The following is a 26405-nucleotide window of genomic DNA, read 5'->3' as shown; positions in this document are numbered from 1 at the left end:
ACTGAAAACTTCACTTTTTCCCTGTTTTTAGGGAAAAAGTTAAGTTTACAGTAAAATGTGGAGGGTTACAACCCCCCAAACCCCCCATAACACCGGTGCGATGTCTATTAAGTAAAGTGGGGAGGTTCCCCAACAAACCCCCCCGTCGGAGCCCCTAAAAACAGTAAGTTTGAGCGGCGCACGCCTCTGCGCTGCGCTCAATTGTCTGGGCGCGCCTTTGTCTTTCGTGCCGTTGTCTATGAACCAATCAGAACGGCTCATCGTTTATTTTCTGTATTGATTCATTTCTAGCTTTTATTAAGGCGCGCGCTAAATGCGAAGGCTATGGGTGCCTTCGCATTTAGGGCTCATTTTACAAAGGTGCACTAAGCGTTATAGCACACGCACCGGATTAGCGTGCGCTGTAGCGTGCGCTAGCCAAAAAACTACCGCCTGCTCAAAAGGAGGCGGTAGCGGCTAGTGCGCGCGGCAATTTAGCGTGCGCTATTCCACGTGTTAAGGCTCTAACACACCTTCGTAAAAGGAGCCCTTAGTGCCCGCTAATCTTTAGCACGTGATTAATCGGTTAGTGCGCCTTAAGAAAAGGAGCACATTATTTGCAAGCACTGGTTTCTGTTTGCAAATAACATTCTTTGAGAATGGAGAAGAAAGACGCAAGAAATAACCCCCCCTCCCCCGAATGAAACAACATGATAAATGAGCAATGTGTGTAACCTCATTAAATCACAATGGCAACTATACTTTAAAAGTCGAACGAGCTTGCTGGCATCGTCCTTTCCTGCTCATACAACCAAAGTCTTGTTGCTGTGAAATGTGAAAGAAGAAATGTACCTTCGCATAGCACAAGCAAAATGGGAAGATGAGGCTGTCCTGTGTCACGACTCGCTGGGTTTGACTTCTGGACTAGAGAATGACACGGGGACAAATTTGTCCCCGTTCCCGCAGGAACTCATTTTCCCCGCCCCGTACTCTTGAGTTTTGTCACTGTCCGTGTCCTTTTGTGCTTGTCCCGCCCCACTCCTTTAAGTTCTGCCTTAACTGCACAAGCCTTGGACACTTATGATTTTAAAGCTTAAGCATTGGTGGAATGAGGCATTATGACATCACAATCTGAGCTCTAGAATGTTGCTACTTATGATTTTAAAGCGTTTGAGGCTTGTGCAGATGAGGACGGAGCTTAGGCATTGGTGGAATGAGGCATTATGACATCACAACCTGAGCTCTAGAATGTTGCTACTTATGATTTTAAAGCGTTTGAGGCTTGTGCAGATGAGGACGGAGCTTAGGCATTGGTGGAATGAGGCATTATGACATCACAATCTGAGCTCTAGAATGTTGCTACTTATGATTTTAAAGCGTTTGAGGCTTGCGCAGATGAGGACGGAGCTTGCAGGAATGGGTCAGGGTCAGGAAAAGAACTCGCAGGGACGGGAAGGGAAAATGAGCTCTTGCAGGGATGGGGAAAAATTTGTCCCTGTGTCATTATCTATTCTGGACACTAGCATTGCCCCCATCCCTTTCTAGGCATAGCAAGACATCACCCCTCTATGGATGACCACATAAGGTTTCCCTGGATGTAGGGGGTGAAGGGGCCGATGTTAGAATAAAGAAACTTTATCTCAAGGGGAATGATCCAGCCTTCAGCAGCACTGATTAAATGAAGAAATGAAGATAGTGCCAGCCATTTCATATTTCTTTACCTCAAAAAAACAATAACTAATAAAGGTTTACAAAACCCCCCAGAATAAACTCTTTTTAAGATACTTTCAAAGTGTGGAAACTCACAAATTGTACTCAATAACTTATTTCTATATCATAATCACTATGCACAGCACCAAACAATATTTGTTACGGGTTTGAATAAGGTCGCATAGTGAATACCAATGGAAGGAGAACCTGCCACAGGCTGTGTCTGAATTCAAGAGGGCCTGGGATAGGCACGTGGGATCTCTCGGAGAGAGAAAGATATAATGGTTACTGCGGATGGGCAGCTCCATGACCTCACAATACAGGTTCAAAGAGCCTTAGCCTATAGGAAGAGGAGATGCAAATGTTAAGAACCTTAGCCAATAGGGAGAGGAGGAGATAATGGTTACTGCGAATGGGCAGACCAGATGGGCCATTTGGCCTTTATCTGCCATCATGTTTCTATGTTTCTGCATTCACTGCAATGGACTCTGTTCTGACACATCAGCTATGTGATACTTTTCAATTACAAAGATACGTCCCCTGCCAAGATCTCAAAGTCTAGTCTACCTCAGTCTTAAGTCTGCTATCTCTGCTCTGCTATCTTAGCTTCCATCCATTTTGTAATGCCTTTTTTGCATCTGGATTTTATATGCCTGATCCTTGTCACCAGCCCTGGCTTCATTTTTCTCCTAAACTTTTCTGCCCCTCCTTTTTCATTACCAGAATTTCCTGTAGACTGTGGTCATACCTGAGTTATTGAGAATTACATTAGATCTCAACATTGTCAAACATGTCCTCTGAAGGCCCTCGCAGAAAAATTTATAGTTGTGTTCTTCAGCACTGGATTTTAATTTTCAAGAAGGTAACTCAAAACGGAGCCCACAGGCTAAACTAATTTTCTTCTCCTGACTAAGCCTCAGACCATATCAGCACTAATTCAGTCAAAGTTGAAGGTATCCAACATATCAAATAGTGCCTTTGATGTTTGCTATTCTACGAAAAATGCAATTGTATCCTGTCACATTTCCTGCCTTCCATCCTCCATCAGTCATAACATTGTAGGCTGGTAGAACACATGCACTCATCGATTCAGGCTATATAATAATGTAAGCAGCAATTTATTTGATACTCGGGGGATTCAATTTGACTTTTGTGCATCTAGGTTGGATAAATGTGCAGGTTGTGTTCTCATCAATCTTCCCTGTCAAGAATCAAGGTCAAGGCAGAGAAGCTCACATCCTGGAGATCAATGTGTGGCTGTGCAGATGGTATTGTTGAGAGTGTTTTGGCTTCCTGGATCATGGGATGATTTTTCCAAGGGCTCCTGAGCAGAGATGGCACATCTATCAAAGAAGGGGAGAAGTATCTTCAGCAGTAGATGGGCTAACCTAATGAAGAAGACTTTGGCTCTGCACCCAGAGGTTGTGAGATCAAATCCTGGTGCTTCTCCTTGTGACCCACTGCTTTGAAGTGACAAAAAGTCCCTATTCCCTCTAAACTAGAATAGTTGGTAGTGCTGGATAAAGCTCCAGGTAAATAAATCATTAAATACCTCTACACACATGGGGAAAAAGGACAATGTCTGGCAAGCATTATATACTAATGCTCATACTATAGGAAATAAAGTTTGAGATCTAGAGGCTGTGATGAAAGAGGCTAATTTGGATTTAGTGGCGTTCAAAGAGAAACCGTGTCTAGGATATAATTAATGTGACCATACGTCCCATTTTGAACAGGACCATACCGTTTTTAGATCCCCTGTCCCATTGTCCCCATGCACAGCTTCGGGATGCTGAAATGTCCCATTTTCAGTGAGAGCATTCCGAAGCTGTGCGTGGGGACAATGGGACAGGCGATCGCAGAGCCTGGGCTCTCTCCCTGATTCCCGGTTGCTGACGCAGCAACAGGGTCAGGCTAGGCGAGTGCAGCAACTGCACAACGGCCAGTCCAGAAACCTTCTCCCTGACGTCAATTCTGACATTGGAGAGGAAATTCCGGGCCAGTCAGTCAGTGATTGACATCGGGGGAAGGCTTCTGGGTTGGCCATTGTGCATTTGCTGCACTCGCCTGGCCCTGTTGCTGCAGTGGTGGTTGCGGCAGCAGGGAAGTAGGGGGAAATTGTTGTCATCGGCAGTGGTGTGGGGGGAGGCAGGGAGAGAGAAAGAAAGAAAGAAAAAGTTAGGGGAGTGTGGTGGCGGTGGCTTGGGGGGGCTGGGAGAGAGAAAGAAAGACTGAAAGAAAGAAGGGGGCAGGGAGAAAGAAAGAAAAGGGGGCAGGGAGAGAGAAAGACAGAAAGAAATGAAAGAAAGAAAGGATGCACAGTTAGAAGGAAGTGCAACCAGAGACTCACCAGACAACAAAGGTAGGAAAATGATTTTATTTTCAATTTAGTGATCAAAATGTGTCAGTTTTGAGAATTTATATCTGCTGTCTATATTTTGCACTATATTTGTCTATTTTTCTATAGTTGTTACTAAGGTGATATTGCATATTTTAAAGTTATCTGTCTTGACCTCTTTGAAAAATCCTCCAAATATAAATGATAATTAACATTTTTTTTTGCATACAGTGAGCTTTGTGTTTGTTTGTTTTTAATTTTATGGTATCATTATGAATTAATAAGATATTGTGTGTACATGAAAAATGAATGGAAGAAATTGGGGGCGGGACTGGGGCGGGGCTATGGTGGGATTGGGGGCGGGACTGAAAATCAGCAGATGTATCGTTTTGATGAAAAAAATAAATGGTCACGTTAGATATAATGCATCAGGATAGGGTGGTCAAAAATCCAGGACTGTCCCTAAATCTCTTGCTTGGAATTGGGCAACTTGGCATCTCTAGGAGTCAAGGGAAGATTGCAAAGAGGCCCAAATTCAGAACTAGAAGGACATGTAGAGAAATCCTAAGAGAAAAATCTTACTAATATAAGAGTACTGAGAGGTTTTGTTTGCTGGGGAAAAGCTGGAACTCAAAAAAGTACTTGTAGTATGTGAAGGAAGGGATGCAGGCAAACATGGTTTATGAAGGCTGCTGATGGAACCTTCAAGGACTGCAGAGAAGGAGGGAATTCTTTTCTCTCACGGTTTCCGCAGCTGACATTATGCTTGTTGCAGGTTTCCAGGTCTCACTGCGTCTTGTTAAGTAGAAACCGACATTTTAGCCCCCATGCTGTGGCTTTCTTCATGGTATACTGTGAGGTCTGCAGTTTGTCTTTGTAAATAGGATTAACTGACCTGATTGGGAACAGGGCAGTCCACCAATTTGAATTTTTGGTGGGAAATTCAGTTGGTCTCTTTTTCCATAGAATGGAAAAGTCTCTGGTGGGTTTAAAGATGTTCTCCCCGTGGAGCTGAGTTACATGTTATCTCAGGGTTTCTACAGCAGGGAATTCTTTGTTTCTTTGAATAATATTTGTTTAACAGCTAGGGGTGGAGTAGGGTTACCAGATTTTCCGGAGCTAAAATCTGGACCTGTGGCCACGCCCCAGGCCTGCCCAGTTCCGCCCATCCCTGCCCAAATCCACCCGAGTCATGACCTGTTCTGCCCCCATCCCCACCCCCTCAACCTATTCACTTGACGAGAGGACATATGCGCGCACGTTGGCATGATGCCACTACGTTGCATTTGCACACATGCAGAGGCCGTCCCGACGTCGCTCCTAGCTGGAAGTTTTTTCGAAACCCAGACAAAAGTGCTGGGTTTTGAAAAGCCATCCGAACACCTGGACATGTCCTTTAAAAGGAGATCATGTCTGGGGGAATCTGGATATCTGATAACCCTAGGGTGGAGGATAGAACGGAGGGTCATGTTGTTAGCTGCCATTTCCAGGGTGAGGTGGCTGTTTTTAAGACTGGGCTCAAGCAGGTAAGAAGGATAAAATAAAACATTTTTGTTGGTATTCAATTTGTATCCTGAACAGCGGGAATATTGGTCTATAGTTGAATAGAAGAGGTGTTATGGAATCAGGGGTGATGAATAAGAGAATGTCATCAGCATAGGCCGAGAGTTTTGATTCTGTGGAATCATGCATAAAACCTGAAATGCGAGAATTATTATGTGTAGTAAGAAGCAAGGGTTCTAAGGCAAGGCCAAATAGTAACGGGGATAGAGGGCAGCCTTATCTGGTTCCCCTAGTAGGGTGGAAGATGTTAGACATGATGAAATTGATGTTAATTCTAGTGGAGGGAGAGGTGTAAAAAACCTTAACCATTTGTATGAAGCCTGAAGGGAAACCGAACCATCTCAATGTATGAAATAAAAAAGGCCATTCCACCCAATCAAAGGCTTTTTCGGCGTCCAGGCCAATAATAGCGAGCTTTTGATCAGACATTTGGAGATGGTTAATAACATTAGAAAGAAGCCGAGAGTTGTTAGAAGACAGTCTTCCATTGATAAAACCAGAAGTAATTAATTTCTTGATGACAGTTTGTAATAGGAAAGCTAGATGTTTGGCATAGATTTTCGCATCAGTGTTAATTAGAGAAAGGGCTCTGTAGTTATGCACAAATTGAGGGTCTTTCCCTGGTTTTGGTAAGGCTATGATCGTGGCTTTGGTAAATGATCCAGAAATCCTGCCAAGTTCTATGATATGATTAAGAAATTGAAGAAAGTGAGGGAGAATGGTTGAGTGGAAGGATTTGTAGAATTCAAGATTATCCAACGTGAGTTCTGTAGTGTATAAATCTTGATAAAAGTTTTGAAACTCCTTTGCTATGGAATCCGGAGTCACTAGGAGATCATCAGACCGAGTGCGTATACATGTTATGTGATTCCGTTCTTCCTTTTTTTTTTTTAGATAAGAGGCTAGAAGGTGGCCACTTTTGTTACTGTCTGAGTAGTAGGATGCCGACTGTAACAATAACTCATGCGCAGAGTGGGAGCTCAAAACAAAGTTTAACTGAAGACGGGTCTTATGAAGAGTCTGTAAAGTTTGCAAATCCAGAGGATTTTGATGGTGAGAGGCTTCTAGCAGTTTGATTGAATTTTCCATAGTGGAGATTTCTAGCTTTTGTTTTTTACGAAGTTTGGCTGTAAAGGAAATTATAACACCTCTGATAAATGCTTTGAAAGTGTCCCAGAGGCAAACCCAGTTAGTGTGCTCTGACCTGTTAAACTCAAAAAATTCATTGATCTCCCATGTAAGTAATTATTTAAAGCCCTCGACTTCTAATAATGAAGAGTTAAAGCGCCAATGTTTATTAAATGGAGTAGGGGAGCCACACTTAAGTGTCAGGGATATAGCCGCGTGATCAGATATCAATATGGGCTTAATGATTGAATGAGTGATGTTTGAGACCAAGGAACCACTTACAAGAAAATTATCAATCCTGGAATAGGAAAGATGGGGATGTGAAAAGAAGGTGTAGCCTCTATCGTTAGGATGCATTGTTCTCCAAATATCCGTTAATCGCAGTTCAGATATAAAGTTCTGCAGCAAGAACCATGCCCTGGGCTTCTTGTTTCGAGTTTGTGATTTCCTACCTAAGTCAGGGTCGGATATTACATTACATTACATTACATAAGTGATTTCTATTCCGCTTGTGCCTTGCGGTTCTAAGCGGATTACATGTTAGAAGACTGGACATTTCCAGTAGCATTGCAGTACATATAAACAAGAATGCGTTAAGTTACAATTGTTGTTCTGGACTTTTCCAGGATAAATTGGTAGTAGATAGTAGATAGTGATAGGTTGTTTAGACGAATAGAGATAATATTGTCCGGATTCTGTTGTTTAGACGAGTAGAGATAATACTGTTCGGATTTGGGTGTTGCTGGTGGTGGTGTTTGGGTAGTCATGAGAGCATTATCTTGAACTTTTGTGAGGTTATGATGATGGGAAGTGTTTTTTGAAGAGATGAGTTTTGATTTCTTTTCGGAATGCTTTAATGTCTATTGATTTGGTCAGTAGATTGGTGATGGTAGTATCGATCTTTGCTGCCTGTGTCGCTAAAAGGCTGTCATATAGTTTCTTTCGTCGTGTTCCTTTGAGAGGGGGGTGAGTGAATAGGCTCTGGGTTCTCCTTGATCTGTGTGAGAGGTTACGGTGTAGTCTGTTGTTTAGGTAGCTGGGTGCTGTTCCATGTATTACCTTGTATAGTAGACAGTAGAATTTGAACTGAGATCTTGCTTTTATTGGTAGCCAGTGTGAGTCTAAGTATGCTTTGGTGATGTGGTCGTATTTGCCCAGTGAGTAGATGATTCTGAGGGCCGTGTTCTGAACTGTCTGCAGTTGTTTTATCATGTAATTTGGGCATGGTAGGTATAGGCTGTTACAGTAGTCTACAATACTCAGTACTAGGGATTGTACTAATATCTTGTATTGATCTTTGTTGAAGAATTTTCTTATTTTTCTTAGGTTACGTATTGTGAAGAATGCTCTTTGGATGATTTTGTGGATTTGAGACTGCATTGTGCAATTTCTGTCTAGTAGGATTCCCAGGATTTTGAGTGTGCTTTGCATTGGGTACTTGATTGTGTTTACTTCTAGTTCTGTGAGAGAAGGTTTTTTTTCCCTTTCCAGTAGTAGGAATTTAGTTTTCTCCGAGTTCAGTTTTAGTTTATGACTTGACATCCATTTTTCTACCGTTTCCATTATCATTTTCAGGTAGTTTGTGGATAAGGGGTCTTGAATATTAAAGGGGAGGAGGATAGTTATATCATCTGCGTAGCTGAATGATACTGTGTTTAGGGCGTCTAGGGTTATGCCTAGGGATGCTATGAAGAGGTTAAATAATATGGGTGATAATGGTGATCCTTGTGGTACTCCACATGGGTTTGACCATGGGTCGGATATGTGCTCTTTTGATTTGACTTTGTATGTTCGTGTTTTGAGGAAGCTTTGGAACCATTTGTGAACATTACCTGAAATTCCTATTGCGTCTAATATCTGGAGTAGTGTGTGATGGTCAACTAGGTCGAATGCCGCAGAGAGATCGAGTTGAATGAGAAGCAGCTTGTTTCCTTTGCTGAGGTGTTGTCGGGCAATGTCTAATAGTGATACCAATAGAGTTTCTGTGCTGTGGTTGGATCTGAATCCAGATTGTGATGGATGTAGTATGTGATGGTCTTCAAGGTAGTTGGAGAGGTGTTGTGCGACAAGGCCTTCTGTTATTTTAATGTATAGAGGGATTGAAGCGATTGGTCTATAGTTTGCAGGATTATCTATAGGACCTTTGGGATCTTTTAGGATAGGTGTAATTATGATTTCTCCTAATTCCGGTGGGAAATGACCTTCACTTAGTGTTGTTTGAAGCCATAGTGTGAGGCAAGCTTTAAATTTGGTGGAAGCTGTTGCTAGTAAGTATGAGGGACAGTTGTTCAAGTCACATGAGGATTTGCTGTATTTTTTGTAAAGCCTGTTCAAGTCTGACCATTGTATCTTTGGGAAGTTTGTCCATATCCTGTCTGCTGGGATTGCTTCATCTGTTTTGGGATTAATTCGTATTTCTTCTATGTTGATTCTTGAATTGTTGAATGTGGATCTGGTTGTGATGATTTTGCGTTTGAAGTGATCCGCTAATTGGGTGGCTGTGGGTGTTTGGTTTCCTTGGGTGGCGAGAAATGGTTTGGTATCGGTGAGATTTCTTAAGATGTCAAAAAGTATTCTTGTGTCTGGTTTTTCTGTGCTGATGAGTTTGGAGTAGTAGTTTTTTCGTTTTTCCTTCAGTTTGGTATTGTATTGTTTGATTAGGATTTTCCATTCATCTTTGATGTTGTTGTGTTTTTGTTTTTTCCATGACCTTTCTAATTGTCTGCATTTTCTTTTTAGTTGTAGAAGTTCGTTGTCGAACCATTTATTAGATGGTCTGTCTATTTTGTTTTTGTTTTTTATTGGAGCAAGTTCGTTTAGTGTGGATTCACTGAGGGTCCTCCAGCTGTTTATGAATTCTTTGGGGTTGTTGGGGTCGATTTCGGGGTCGACTGTGTTCCAGAATGTGTGAGGTTCTATTTTCGGTCTGAATTTGATGAGTGTTTTCTTTGGGGTGGGTTTGTTGTTATTTTGAGCCCAATTGATAGTGAATGAATATTTGAAATGGTCTGACCATAGAGTAGGGTGCCAGGACCCGTTTGAGATGTAGATGTTTTGTGTGTTTTGATTTGGAGATGAGTAAGCTGCTATATCAAGTTGATGACCTTTTTCGTGTGTGGGTTCTGGGTTGAGAATTTGATAGGATAAAGTGTTGAGGTATGAGAGTATATCTGTTGTTTGTTTGGATGATTGATCTTCTAAGTGGAGATTTAAGTCTCCGAGGATCAAGTTATGTGTGGAGGAGAGTGAGTTCTGGAAGATGAATTCTTCAAGTTCTTGTTTTGAAGTATTCCATTTACCTGGTGTAATGTAGCAAATAAGACAGTTCAGATTTCCATTGAGTGATTTGTCAGATATTTGGCAGGCTAGCAGATCAAGATAAGGGGTGGAGTGCTTGGTTAGTACGTCGATGTTGAGATTGTTTTTTGTTATGATTGCTAGACCTCCTCCTCTTCTGTTTTCTCGACATACTACTTCAAGTTTATATCCTTTGGGGCAGAATTCTGTGATGCTTGGATCTGACTCAGAGGTGAGCCATGTTTCGGTTAGGAAGAGACAGCCTAGATTGTCTTTGGTCAGCCAATCTTTGATTAATTCTGCCTTTGGGCTTACGGATCTGATGTTCATATATGCGCAAGCAATTGTAGTGTATTTTGTGGTTGGTGTAGTGGTTGTATTGATGATAGTTCTTGGTGAGGTTTGGTATTTTTGTGTGTTTGAGTTAGGTTTTGGTGGGGGTCTTTTTCCCCAGATGGTGGGGATGCTGGCTTGGCTGGATAGTGGGCATGGAGTTAGTGTTCTAGTGGTGTGCAGTTTTCTGGTATGTTGAACAGGTCTGTGTGTTGTTGTTAGGATAGGGATGGTTTGTATTTGGTAGCCTGTGGTTTTCCATTTTGCTATAAATGTGGCAATTAGTATGAGGGCAAGAATGAGGTTGTGTGTACGCAGTGCCATTATTTTTTTTTTTTTTTTTTTTTTTTTAAATTTGTGAGGATTGCGGTTTGGTAGTTATTTGAGTTGGTTGTGAGAGTGGATGTATGGGTTGTGTTCAGAATTCGCTGGAGAGGTGGTTTGAGAGGCAGGGGCTCTAAGAGAGAGCTGAGTCCTCCTGCTTGCACGGCGTCGGGCGGAGGAAGGAGGGACAAGATGGCAGAAACTTCCTCCTTCCTCTGCCTAGGAAGTCGCTGGGTGGGGGAGGCTTTCGGTGGCCCTCAAGGGCTGAAGAAAAAGTCCGACTCAGAAGTCGGTCTGCGTTCGGTGATCCGCGGTTGCTGGAGCGGCAGGGGCTCTAAGGGAGAGCAGAGTCCTCCTGCTTGCACGGCGTCGGGCGGAGGAAGGAGGGACAAGATGGCAGAAACTTCCTCCTTCCTCTGCCTAGGAAGTCGCTGGGTGGGGGAGGCTTTCGGTGGCCCTCAAGGGCTGAAGAAAAAGTCCGACTCAGAAGTCGGTCTGCGTTCGGTGATCCGCGGTTGCTGAAGCGGCAGGGGCTCTAAGGGAGAGCAGAGTCCTCCTGCTTGCACGGCGTCGGGCGGAGGAAGGAGGGACAAGATGGCAGAAACTTCCTCCTTCCTCTGCCTAGGAAGTCGCTGGGTGGGGGAGGCTTTCGGTGGCCCTCAAGGGCTGAAGAAAAAGTCCGACTCAGAAGTCGGTCTGCGTTCGGTGATCCGCGGTTGCTGGAGCGGCAGGGGCTCTAAGGGAGAGCAGAGTCCTCCTGCTTGCACGGCGTCGGGCGGAGGAAGGAGGGACAAGATGGCAGAAACTTCCTCCTTCCTCTGCCTAGGAAGTCGCTGGGTGGGGGAGGCTTTCGGTGGCCCTCAAGGGCTGAAGAAAAAGTCCGACTCAGAAGTCGGTCTGCGTTCGGTGATCCGCGGTTGCTGGAGCGGCAGGGGCTCTAAGGGAGAGCAGAGTCCTCCTGCTTGCACGGCGTCGGGCGGAGGAAGGAGGGACAAGATGGCAGAAACTTCCTCCTTCCTCTGCCTAGGAAGTCGCTGGGTGGGGGAGGCTTTCGGTGGCCCTCAAGGGCTGAAGAAAAAGTCCGACTCAGAAGTCGGTCTGCGTTCGGTGATCCGCGGTTGCTGGAGGATATCAGATTAAAATCACCTCCTATGATGTAAGCAGTATCAACCTCAGATAGTAGGGTGGAAGTTAGCTCAGAAAAGAATGAGGGGGAGTCCACGTTTGGGCCATATACATTCAGGATTGTGTATACTTGGTGAAAGTGGATAACAGTTTTGACCCATTGACCATTCAGGTCAGACGATGATGTTATAATGGATAGATTCGGGGTTTTACGAATACTAGTGACCACCCCACCTCTTTTGTCCACTGCAGGGGATAAGAATGTCGAGTGAGCCCAGGATCTATGTAGTTTCATGGAGTCAGTGGGACCAAGGTGAATAATGTCAGGGGAATCAGCCTCCATATATGACTTTTTTTTTTTTTTTTTGCTTTAATGTGATTGTTGAGGCCCTTGGTATTTAAAGAAATTATTGATAATGTCTTCTAATATAACAAGCTGAATTGAGAATGTACAGTGACACAAGTAGACTGAAACTGAGAAACCAATAAGTGCATATGTGATAAATGATCAACAACATATGTTGAGCAATATAACTCTGTATGACAGTAACCGGATGCCTACCATCAGTAGACATCATGGTAGAGAAAAACAGCAACAAATGGAGGGAAAAAAACCAGCTAATAATAACTTTAATAATAACTTTATTTTTATATACCGCAGTACCACAAACAGTTCAGAGCGGTTTACAGAGTAAGAGACTGTACATTTACAGCGATGATACAATGCGAACTGTACATATTCAGTATAGGTATTTTATACAGTAAAGAAACAGAGTAGGTTTATCATACAGGGGACAGTACATATACAGCAGGGTTCAGTATGTAGTGGTGAGGCAGAGCGAGAGGCCAACTAAAGAGGTAGTCTTTAGTTATTTGGTGATGGGGGAGGTTCAAGAAATTTGTCGTAGAGGAAAGATTTGAGAGATTTCCTGAAGGATAAGTAACATGGGGCAGATGAAATAAGGGTGGTCAGGCAGTTTGTCCATCTGCCAGCTTGGTATGAGAGAGTTCTGTTGAAGAATCTTTTGTAGGTGCATCCCTTTGGGGAAGGGTAGGTAAACAGGTTGGTATTACGTGTGCTTGTGGTTTCGGGGAACACGAAGTGGTGAGACAGATAAATCGGTGATAAGCCAGTTAAGGTTTTAAAGCAGAGACAGGCGAATTTGAAGATGACTCTCGCTTCTATTGGCAGCCAGTGTAGTTTTCTATAATAAGGGGTGATGTGGTCTGACTTTTTGAGGCCAAAGATTAGGCGGACTGCAGTGTTTTGGATAAGTCTCAGTCGCTGGATGGTTTTCTTGTAGGAGCCTATATAAATTATATTACAGTAATCCAGTGTGCTTAGGATTAGGGATTGAACCTAACAGACCAGTAGGGCAGGTGTGAGACAAATGCTCATGTGTGTTACAAAAGTTATGAGTGAAACTAACAGGTAATGTCAGTTATACAGGCAACAAAGAAAAATGGGGAGATCCAATGATCCACAGTGAAAACAATCCACCGATAAAAACAAATACAGATATTCTGGAGATAATTATTAAACACTGACATATAAAACTATAAAAATTCATTTAAAAAAGTACAATGATAAAAAATACTGTGATAAAAATCCAACCGGACCCTACTCGGTCCGTGTTTCGGCGAACACGCCTTCCTCAGGGGTCCTAAAAGGAAGAGGTAATGATGAATAATGATAAAGAGAAAGATAAAAAATGAAAAGATAGAGAGATAAGAAGTGACTGTGATGCCAATCTGGAGCATGCATATTAATGTCTAGACTCGACAGCAAGGTAAAACAAGTGAGCCAAGTGTGACATGCTATATACAGAGGCTTGAAACATCGACAAGAGACATGAGAGGAAAAAATGCCATAGGTGTGTATTAGAGTATAAACTTAAGCACAGGAATCTAAGGTGCCTAAGAGAAGCCATAAGAATGAAAAGTTAATAGAATGAAGAAACCATGGTGCATGTGATTTTGAAAACATGAAGAGATATGTGACACAATGTAATGACGAGAAGACATTATACATACCAATGGTTTCAACCTCACATATAAAGAATTGGACTGAAAACAGTCAATTGTCTTTAAACTATATAAAAAAGACATCGTATTCAAACATGAAGAAACCATAATAGGACATGAACACATAGAATAATGCAGTTATACAGGCAAGTCTGCTATGATACAACATTCTTTGACTACCCTAACACCACAAAGATATGTAATACAGAAAAATACTTGTTAGATAGTGCAGGGAAATATTAAGAAACAAGATATAGAGCCAAGGTGTAAACAGATTAAATAATTAGCCAACTATAACAGCCTATCTATTACCTAGGCCTGAATAGAACAGGTGTTACTAAAGCTATCCATCATAGCATAACAGCCAACAAAACTTAATGTAGCTCTAAATCGCCGGTAGCCAGTAACTCCTAAGGGAGTGTGACACAGCAGGACAGCCTGCACAATCAAGCTTAATAAGATTTATCAAGATTATAGACATTGCCAGGGCAAGAGGGCCAGGCACATACACATGACATAAAGACGTACAGTATACGAGGGTGTCTGAGCAGACAGGACTGCATGAGTACATAGTGTTGCATATAGTCAAAAGTGCCAGGCATGAATGAAAAGGCATACATAAAAGCACTATGATTAGGAGCAAGATGGAGATGATGGCACCTGATCATGCCTCTCAAAGCAAAACAATGAAAAGGCATAGTAACATAGTAGATGACGGCAGATAAAGACCCGAATGGTCCACCCAGTCTGCCCAACCTGATTCAATTTAAATTTTTTAATTTTTTCTTCTTAGCTATTTCTGGGCAAGAATCCAAAGCTCTACCTGGTACTGTGCTTGGGTTCCAACTGCCAAAATCTCTGTTAAGACTTACTCCAGACAGGATAGTGAAAGATGTATACCAACAATTAAATATAGCAAGATACAAGAGTAAGTTGGTAGTAAATAAACCTAAATGGAGGAAAAGATCTCAGATAAACCACTTAGGGAACACATACGCATTCTCCCTTTAGTTTTGTGGTAATAGGTTTCTTTCATCGATCAAAAAACCTCCATAATATTTTTTAATTTTTTATGCATTATTTAATAAATTATTTATATACTACTATCCCACAAAAAACCAACGTGTATATTACTTATCTTTGGCTGAGAACAGGTTAAAGTGCATAAGTGCTTCAGTCAAAAAGTGCAGGAAGCTAGAAAAAATGGCACACAAGAAAATGTTAAAGTGCTCAGTGTTCATCAAATAGCAGCATAAAATATAAAGTGCAGGAAAGTACTTATCTGCAAATTTGAAGCAATAAGGTGCTGTAGTTTAAAGTGCTGTATAGTTGATTTTAAATATTGCACTTAAAATTATTGCACAACCCCGTCTCAGATCATTAAATCTCTATTGATTAACTCTCTTAGCTCTCCTTAGCTTTCAACGGGTCCCGTTTTATCCTACCAAGGGGCTTCATCAGGAAACGAGCTAAATTGATATAAAATATATATATTAAACATTCAAACTATGCTTATAGCAATAAAATACATACAAAAGAATCCCACAGTTTAGAAATTACTTACTGCTTTAGCACGATAGACCTATGCTATTCATGTTCAACTGAATACAAAATGGCGCTTATAACTCCTAAGAACGCCAATGCATGCGCCTTGCTGGTTCTAAACAGGCGCATGCGTGTTGATAAAAAAAATTTTTTATATGGATTCCAATGTATCTTTAAATTATCATGAGGTGGTAAAAGTTTTAAATTATCATAAGATAGTAAAAATTGGACACATATCTGAAAGATCCAGCGGTGAATCATTGTAGAGAAAAAATACTTCAAATTACAGAGTTCATATAAACATAGACCATTCAACTTTAGTGTTAAGTCCATTGGGGTGCATACTATTTAATCTATAAATCCATCTGGATTCTCGCTGTTTCAAACGGCAGACTCGATCACCTCCTCTGATAGACTTAGGTTCAAAATCTATGGCGAAGCAATGTAGATCTTGGAATGAGCGATTCATAAGTTTGCAATGCTCAACTATAACCTCCGAACATCTATCATGCTTCAAATTTGATTTGTGCTCCTGCATTCTGGTTTTTAAGTCCCTTGATGTCATACCGACATAAAACTTATCGCATGGACACACAATTAAATAGACAATAAAAGTTGTTCTACAGTTAGTGAAATGCCTAAGAAAATACAACTTCTGATCTTGTGGATTTATAAATTGTTTGCATTCTTTGGTAATGTTGCAAATATTGCAGCAACCGCATTTATAATGTCCCAAAACAATGTTTCCTATTGAAGATTTAATGGGTTTCTGTGAAACAAAAGATGGACTTAATATTTCTTTCAGATTTTTGTTTCTTAAGAATGCAATTCGTAGATGTTTTTCTTCAAAGATCAGATGCAAATTCACTATTTCCCAATTCCTTTTTATGATGTCAAATGCTACATTACTTTTAGAGCAATATCTCACAACAAAAGTTTCATAGTCTTCCTCTTGTATGTCGTGCTGATTTCCCTTTAATTGATGTAATAAATGATCTCTATTGAGATATTTTGCACGGTTTCGAGCTCTTTTTAAAGTTTTCTGTGGATAACCCCTTAATTCAAGTTTAGTTTGCAAAACTTTAGACTGGATATTGTATTCCTTCAGAGATGAACAGTTCCTCCTAATTCTAACCATCTGAGAAAACAGAAGGCTCTCTTTCAATTTTTTTGAATGGCTACTATCAAACTTCAAAAAGGTGTTCCGGTCGGTTGGCTTAATATATACTTTTGTTGAAAAATTTTTGTTCTCAAAATCTAAATCAATGTCAACATCTAAAAATTGAATATTCTTATTGGACGACTTCATGGTAAATTGAATATGAGGATCACAAGTACCTAACCAACTGTAAAACAATTCCAATTCTAATTGTGTACCACCCCATATCATGAAAATGTCATCTATAAAGCGATGCCAACTTAAAATCTTATCAGCAAAAGGAGATTGTTTGATCCATTCCTTCTCAAAATTTAACATATATAGATTCGCAATGGAGGGTGCAAAAGCTGCCCCCATTGCTACACCCGAAATCTGTAAATATAGGTCACCTTCAAACATAAAAAAATTCTCAGTTACTGCTATTCTAGTGATATTTGTAAGAAATTCTGGAGGATTTAAATGTGGTTTAGGAAGATCCTGTATTGCACTCTTAACTACTTGTATTGCAGCATCCTGGGGAATTGACATATAAAGAGAAATTACATCCAGTGTCACCATAATACAGGGGAAGTCATTTAAAGGGACTGCATCTAATATTCTCAAAAAATGTGCAGTATCTTTTACATAGGATTTACTATTGATTACTATGTCCTGTAGAAAAAAGTTGACAAACTTACTAAAGGGTTCTAATAAAGAATTTCTTTTTTTTTATAATTTTTTATTTTATTCGTTTTCACATTAAAGATCAAAAAGAGAAAACTTTGATACAAGCAACAAAATACATTCAGGAAATTATTATCAAAACTTAAATTCCAGTACAATGATCATAGTCCACATTAAGGGAGAGTGAAATCATACACAATCAAGGGTAGTTGAATTAAAGAAAAACTAAACTCTGTCATATTGCATATGCCTCAAATATACAGGGTTCTTTGGTTAATTACATTAGGCCTAAGTGGTTGTAATTACAGAGGGGTCAGGAGCCCTAATGGCAGCCTTACCGTCCAAGAAAAATTGCAATTGTTCTGGATCATAAAAAAATATACTTATTTGTTTGATAGGTAATACAACATTTACAAGGAAACCTAAGTTGAAAGGTTGCTCCCAAACCCAAAACTGACTGACGAAATGTCAGAAATTTTTTACGTCTAAACTGCGTCCACTTGGAAACATCAGGAAAAATGGCAATTTTGTGATTGTAAAATTCAACATTCTCAGTTCTGTAGTAAAGGCGAAGAAGAGCTTCTTTGTCTTGTAAGAAAACAAAAGTTACTAGCAGAGTAGCTCTCGCATAAAGAATTTCTTGAGGAAATTATTAGTCTACCAGGCGGGTGATCTAGAGTTTTGTGTATTTTTGGTAAGAAATACAAAATTGGGATGACTGGATGCGGTTTATTTAGAAATCTAACCTCTCTTTTTGTTAAATAACCTTCTTTATGTCCTTTATCAGTTAATTTTCTAACAATGGTTTGTAATCTCTTCGTGAGATCTAATTTGATTTTCTTATATGTGCTCGTATCATTAAGTTGTCTATGTGCTTCTCCCATATAATCTATTTTATCTAATATAACTACAGCTCCTCCTTTGCCAGCCCTCCTTATTACGATCGTTTTATCGTCCACCAAATTCTGTTTTGAAATGTATAAAGGATGTATTCAACTCCAGTCAGCATTGAAATCTCTCAGAGCTGAATCCGCCCTGGGTAGTGATGGTTTCACAGTGAGGTTTTTCAAATCTTTTATAAATTTATCTTTTAAATTTATATGAATCACAACTGACTAAGGGTTGTATATCAGGTACTATGGTGGAATCATTGACCATTGTTTTGCCAAAGCCAAAACGAGATCCCATGTTGGTTTCAAACTACAGGCCTATTTTTTAATTAATGTGGATGGGAAAATCCTGACTAAATTATTGGCTCTAAGATTAGCCGGGGCTCTCCCTTATATGACTGGTATGCACCAAACGGGTTTCGTTGCTCAAAGACATTCTTCAAATAATACTAGATTGGCATTTCATATGCTAAATTTAGCAAAAACAATGAATGATCCAGCCTTCTCCCTTTCTTTGAATGCAGAGAAGGCCTCTGATCGCGTAGAATGGACTTTCATGTATCAAGCAATGGATTGGTTTGGAATAGGATCCGGATTTATTCAAATGATTCAAACCTTGTATAGTTCCCATTCTGCCAGATTATATATTAATACATTCTCAGAGCGTTTTTGTCTGAAGAGGGGAGTTAGACAAGGATGTCCCTTATCTCCTTTGCTTTTTGATATTGTTTTGGCCATTCAGCAGGCAAAGGATATAGAGGGAATTCCATATGCAGGTCGAGAATATGCAGGTTTCGGCCTATGCAGATGATATTTTGCTTCATTTGAAGAATCCTGAGTTTACCATACCACATTTACTGGAATTGATCGATTTGGCAAATTTTCTGGATACAAAATAAATTGGAACAAATCAGAGGTTCTTCCATTAAATGTGCATTGTGTAAAAGGTTTAATTGATCCATTTCCCTTCCTTTGGAAGGAAGAGGGAATAAAATATTTGGGTATTATGATTCAAAGAACTTTGGAAGATACAATGACAGTAAATGAAAAGTCTTTATTGCTGAAAGTCAAAGAAATGTGTGAGCATTGGAACCCACTACATCTTTCTTGGTGGGGAAGAGTCCAAATCATCAAAATGATGATTTTGCCTGTGGTTTGTTACCAAATGAGTATGTTACTGGTTTATTTTCAAAGTTCCTTTAATAAGAAATTAAATGGGATTCTTACAAAATTTATTTGGCTGGGTAAAACTGCTAGAATAGCCTTAGGGCTCCTTTTACGAAGCTGCATTAGCGGTTTTAGCGCACACGGCTTTTTAGCGTGCGCTAAACCTGTGCTACGAGGCTAGAACTAATGCCAGCTCAATGCTGGTGTTAATGTCTAGCGTGGCTGGCAGTTTAGCATGCGCTATTACGCGCATTAAAACGCTAACGCGGCTTCGTAAAAGGAGACCTTAGTATCTTTGCAAAAATTACAATCGATGGGGAGGGGAGGGGGGTAAATTTTCCAAATTGTTATAGGTATCATCAAGCCTTCATATTGTGTCAGGGTATGTATTGGATCCTTCTTAAACTCATGGAGAATCTATCGGATTGGCTGATATTAGAGAAGCACTTCATGTCCCCATTATGTCTGAGCCATATTTTGAGTATCAAGCTGCCTAGAATATATAAGGACAATAGTATTCCTTTCCACCTGGAATACATTAAAATTTATTAATAATTTAACACCTACTCCAATACAACAATCCACATGTCAATCTCTATGGTTAAACTCCAAGATACAAATCGGCGAGTCTAAAATCCTTTGGAAACATTGGCTGCAGGCAGGCATATGTATTTTAGATGAGGTGATCTCAAATGGGAAAATGATAAATTTATTACAACTGCAACAATCATTCGGCATCTCAAAGTCTCAAGCTTTTAAATGGTTGCAATTGAAACAGGCCATTCAGAAAGGGTTCCCCGATTGGCGCAATTTAAAAAAATCAGTATAGCTTGCCGGGCCTATGTTTCCAGACATATTTCCAAGGGCATCAGGCCGCCAAGTGGTACAAATTAATATCTGAGTATTTGAATAAAAAAACCTAAAACAAGCCTAAAAGACATTTGGAGCATTGAGATAAAGCAGCAGATTTCTGCTACTCAATGGCCACGGATTTGGACTTGGAGGATGAGATGTACAGCGTCAGCATCTATGAGACAAACCTGGTTCTTTTTGTTACATATAATTTTTTGGACCCAGTTCGTTTACAAAAGTAGGACAATTCAAAGTAGGGACACTGGATCATTTGTTATTTTATTGTCCCTTGATACTCAATTTTTGGAAATCAATATGGGGACATATTAATATGATACTGGAAACATCGATTCCATTGTCCTATGATGTAGTCATATGTGGGACATTGTTGAAAGCTAAAAATCCATTAGACAAGTATAAAAGCAGACTTATAATTATGACAGGGGTTGCCATGCAAATGATCTCCAGGAATTGGAAGAACTGGGACGGGTTAGATTTTTCCTTTTGCTGGGAACTTTGTGTCAATGTTATAAATATGAAAAAATTAATTCAGAAATATTGGGGTCCATTAGCGGAATTTATCAAATCAGATTAATTGTATAAGATTTTAATTCCTTTTTGTTTTTGCACACATCCAGGGAGGGTGGGGAAAATAAGTTTTGTATTGTTTGTATAATTTTTTTGCACTTTTATTCTAATTGAAAATCAATAAAGAATTAAAAAAAAAAAAAAAAGAAACGTATAAAGGACTTTTAGGTATTGGATGTAGTGAAGCTTGCATCTAGCACGCTGTTTTTGGCAAAAGGGTTGTTTGATATCTATTGCTTGGTCTTCACTCATCTGTGTTTTTGGCTATAAATTACAGAGTGTGCCAGCTGAATACTGACCCTCTACTTTTTTCTTTTTTTTTTCACTCCTAGCTCCAATAAAGAATTATACCTTGATTGAGAATGCGTAGATGTCGTCTACCCAACAGACAGCAGCATATTTAATTACTAGGTGAGAGCTGATCATTTCACTAGATATGTCAGACAGCGTTAGTGAGGATGAAGAGGTGAGAACGGTACTTGGGAAGAATTTCGTTCCTAATTACAGGTCTGCACAGCACAAGGCATTTTCTGCCAAATTTAAAACAAGACGTTATTTTAAAATTGTATAGATCTGCCAGGGAGGGGAAATAATGAAATCAAGAGATTGACATTGCCTTATCTAATAAGAATAAGGGTCCCTGTAGTCCAAAGAAAGCATTTCATAGAAATGGAATATACTTTGTTACTAGGAAAGCACGGTGAGTTTTATCAGTTCAATCTTGTTAGTGCAATTACATCTATGCAGAAAGATCCCTGCTAAGGGATGTGACCTGAACTATCAAATCTGACCAATTTTTTACTGTGTCCTTAATATTTGGGGTGACATTCTTTTATCAGTATTAAACGCAGCCTTGATTCTGCAACATTTCTGAGACTTCTCAATGACTGAATACCAGAGGACCTAATTTGAGGTTGAGGGGTGGTAGATTCAAAGGCAATGTTAGGAAATTCTACTTTACGGAGAGGGTGGTGGATGCCTGGAATGCGCTCCCGAGAGAGGTGGTGGAGAGTAAAACTGTGACTGAGTTCAAAGAAGCGTGGGATGAACACAGAGGATCTAGAATTAGAAAATAATATTAAATATTGAACTAAAGCCAGTACTGGGCAGACTTGCACGGTCTGTGTCCATATATGGCCATTTGGTGGAGGATGGGCTGGGGAGGGCTTCAATGGCTGGGAGGGTGTAGATGGGCTGGAGTAGGTTTTAACGGAGACTTCAGCAGTAGGAACCCAAGCACAGTACTGGGTAGAGCTTTGGATTCTTGCCCAGAAATAACTAAGAAGAAAAAATTTAAAAATTTAAATTGAATCAGGTTGGGCAGACTGGATGGACTATTCGAGTCTTTATCTGCCGTCATCTACTATGTTACTATGTTACCTGGAAATATTTCGCCTGCGGCATTATTTCTCATGCAGCAAAATTTAATTTGGGCCAGCCGGTGAGGATGGGTGGGGATATTACTCATTTCTGTCCCACAGAGAATTATCCCTTGTAGATTTCTTGCATACCAACCTGAATTCTGCAGGCTCATGTGAATCAAACATAATTTTGAACGAAAAGCAGGTCAAATGCAAAGGGTTTGACAGCAATATGTTGCTACACCAAGAAAGGTACAATTTCAGCTTAATAAAAGCAGTGGCATGGCGCACTGTGCAGGACTCTTTCAGGTAGGGTTACCATATGGCTCCAGAAAAAAAGAAGACGGATTGAGATATCCGTGTTTTACTTCCACTGCTTTCAATGGAAGTAAAACCCGGATGTCTCATTCCGTCCTCCTTTTTCTAGAGCCATAGGGTAACCTTACTTTCAGGGAGCAAGATGAAGGGGTCTGCAACAATAGAACCCTAGACAAATTTGATTAATGCAATCAAATATGAAAATCTTACTAAGGGGTCCTCTTACTAAGCTGTGGTAAAAATGGGCCTCACAGTGCCCTTATGTGGGTTATTCTCACACGCTAAGGCCTCTTTTTATTGCAGCTGAAAAATGGCCTGTTTTTTTGTGCCTTTGCCATTAGTAGATGGCCATTAAAAAATAAATAAATAAATAAATTACCGTGAGAGCACTTACCGCCACTCTGTAAGCAGAAAGGGCTCATGTCTTATCCCTGTGCTAACCAGTTAGTATGTAGTAATGTAAATGTGCTAACTGGTTACCTCTACACCCACCTCAAAAAATAGAAAAAAATATTTAGCGCATGGTTAGCCAACAAATATTTTAAAGTGATCGCGGGTCACCTGAGTATGTCCTATCATATTCCGTTTTTAGTTGCATTATATGTGTGTTAGTGCCTAATTCAGCTTAGTAAAAGGACACCTAAGTAATTAGACTAAATATATAGAAACATAGAAATATGATATCAGATAAAAGTCAAATGGCCCATCCAGTCTGCCCATCCACAGTAAACATTATCTCTTTCCGAGAGATCCCACGTGCCTATCCCAGGCCCTTTTGAATTCAGACACAGTCTCTGTCTCCACCTCTTCTGGGAGACTGTTCCATGCATCTACCACCCTTTCTGCAAAAAAGTATTTCCTCAGATTATTCCGGAGCCTATCACCTCTTAACTTCATCCTATGCCCTCTCATTGCAGAGTTTCCTTTCAAATGAAAGAGACTCGACTCATGCGTATTTATTTTATGTAGGTATTTAAACATCTCTATCATATCTCCCTTCTCCCGTCTGTCCTCCATATAGATTGTGATCTTTAAGTCCCCCATACGCCTTATGATGAACACACACACCATTTTAGTAGTCTTTCTCTGGACCGACTCCATCCTTTTTATATCTTTTAGAAGGTGCGGCCTCCAGAATTGTACACAATATTCTAAATGAGGTCTCACCAAATTCTTATACAGGGGCATCAATACCTCCTTTTCCTACTGGCCATACCTCTTCCTATGCAACCTAGCATCCTTCTAGCTTTCGCCGTCACCTTTTCAAATTGTTTGGCCACCTTAAGATCATCCCACAATCCCACCCAAGTCCCGCTCTTCTGTTATGTATATAAGTTCTTCACCTCCTAAACTGTACCTTTCCCTCGGGTTTTTGCAGCCCAAATGCATGACCTTGCATTTCTTAGCATTAAATTTTAGCTGTCAAATTTCAGATCATTCTTCAAGCTTCACCAGGTCTTTCTTCGTATTATTCACACCATCCGGCGTGTATACTCTATTGCAGATTTTCGTATCATCCACAAAGAGGCAAATCTTACCCGACAACCCTTCAGCAATATCATTTATAAAAATGTTAAAAAGAACAAGCCCAAGAACAGAACCTTGAGGCACACCACTGGTTACAGCTCTTTCCTCAGAGCGATCTCCATTGATCACTAGTCTGTCACCTTCCACTCAACCAGTCACAGTCTTTGTATCCACCACCTCTACCAGGAGACTATTCCATACATCTACCACCCATTCTGTAAAAAAGTATTTCAGATTACTCCTTAGCCTATCACCTCTTAACTTCATCCTATGCCCTCTCATTCCAGAGCATCATTTTAGTTTTCATCGTCATTTTTTTTGACCTGTTTGGTCACCTTAAGATCATCACATACCATCACTCGCAAGTCCCGCTCCTCTTTTGTGCACAAAAGTTCTTCACCCTCTAAACTGTACCATTCCCTTGGGTTTTTGCAGCCCAAATGCATGGCCTTACATTTTTTAGCATTAAATCTTTGCTGCCAAATTTCAGAATATTTTTCAAGCTTCACTAGGTCCTTCCTCATGTTACTCACACCATCATGGGTGTCAACTCTTTTGCAGATTTTGGTATCATCTGCAAAGGAGGCAAATCTTACCTGACAACCCTTCAGCAATATCGCTTACAAAAATGTTAAAAAGAACAAGCCCACAAACAGAATCTTGAGGCATACCACTAGTAACATCCCTTTCCTCAGAGATAACTCCTTTGACCACTCCCCTCTGTCATCTTCCAGTCAACCAATTTCTGACCCAGTCTGTCACTTTGGGGCTCATCCCAAGGGCATCTAGTTTATTTGTTTGACGCCTGTGTGAAACACTGTCAAAGGCTTTGCTAAAATCCAAATACACCACGTCTAACTCACTCCCACTATCCAATTCTCTTGTCACCCAGTCAAACAATCATCCAAGGATTTCCTGAGATAAGAATGTGCATAGACAAAACCTTTTTTCTTTCATTTTTTTTGGACTTTATCCAAATGTTTGGACTTTCTTCTCACACATTTGTTTTAATACAATGTTTGTATTTTACCTTTGAAATGTTTAAATTCATACTTGATTATGAACAGATTAGTTTATATTTTAAGATGTGTTAAATGAAGGACTGGATTCTGTATAGGACACCCGGTATCAGCAATCACCTAAGCGGCTTTTGAGAATCACACACAGGGGCCTTATATGGAATTGCATCTGTCCGTTATAGAATTGTGTCTGGCTGGCGGGGTGTCGGGGGATGTCTCGGGGGGGGGGGGGGTGGAGTTTCTGGCAGGAGGGACTGGGCATTCCTCCTTCCGGGAGATGTCTCTGGGGTGTGTATGGGGGGGGGGGGGGGTTCCTAGTAGGAGGGACTGGGTACCCCTCCTGCTGGTTGATGTTTTGGTGTGGTGGTGGCAGGAGGAATTGGGCTCTCATCCTGCCGTGACCATTAGGGGGAGGGTCGGCTTCAGGGGTTCCTGCAGGAGGGACTGAGCACCCCTCCTGTCAGTAGTCTTTATGTGTGTGTGTGTGGGGGGGGGGGAGGGCATGGGTTCCCTGCTGATCATGGCAGGGAGATTCCTTTACCACAATCGGATCAGCGGCTGCGTCTATTTGAAATGTAGACCGGCATTTTGCTGGCCTACATTTCAGGCACCTATCACAGCCCTAGCTGCTGACTAGGGCTGCCTAAGCTTGCCTAAAACCACTGCTGGGTGAAACCACACCCATGTCTAGTCTTAGGTGAATTTAGGCTCATGAAAATGTCTACAATATAGGTGACCCTCCTTGGACCTTTTTTTTTAAACGTGTATCCCAATTGGCTTGCTAGACAGTGGTAGGACGCTGCCTACAATTGGGAATTTGCCCCTTAGTGACAGGGCCACGGTAGAAACCTTTATCGTGGCTTAGTAAAAGGGAGGGGGGTGTTAGCTACTTATAATGATTATAGCCCACAAAGGTTTCCACAACACAACCCCCTACCTACATCAAAACTACACCAGTACACCCCCAACCACCTCCTCTGCTCTGAAGCAGAGAGGCGACTATGCATCCCCCCAGGAAGATCTCTCAAGATGGAAACGGCTCGTAGACGCTCTTACAGCTACTTTATCTCTTGGCTATGGAACTAGCTGCCTGTACCGATAAGAGCCCAAGACTCAGTGATGGCGTTCTGAAGAGCAGTGAAGACCCTCCTCTTCAACTGAATGGACACTAGCAGACAGACTCCACTTCACCTCATTCCTCTTATGTACCCCATGTTTTGTTGTAACCCGTTCTGAGCTACCAGGAGGATGGGATAGAAAATGACATAAATAAATAAATTACGGGAAATGCACGTTTCAAAAATGCAAATATAAATTAAAAAATGCAAAGGAAACCACTGAGAAAGTCCCACTTGTGGTGACATATAATCCAGAGCTGGGAAAAAACTAAGAAGAATCATACAAGATCTACGGCCACTACTCCAGGAGGATTAATTACTGTAAGAGATATTCCCAGATCCACCAGTACGGGCTCTCCAACAACTACCTAATCCA

This window comes from Geotrypetes seraphini, chromosome 3 (genome assembly GCF_902459505.1).
Source record: "Geotrypetes seraphini chromosome 3, aGeoSer1.1, whole genome shotgun sequence".
NCBI lineage: Eukaryota > Metazoa > Chordata > Amphibia > Gymnophiona > Dermophiidae > Geotrypetes > Geotrypetes seraphini.
This window is presented reverse-complemented; position numbering follows the sequence as displayed.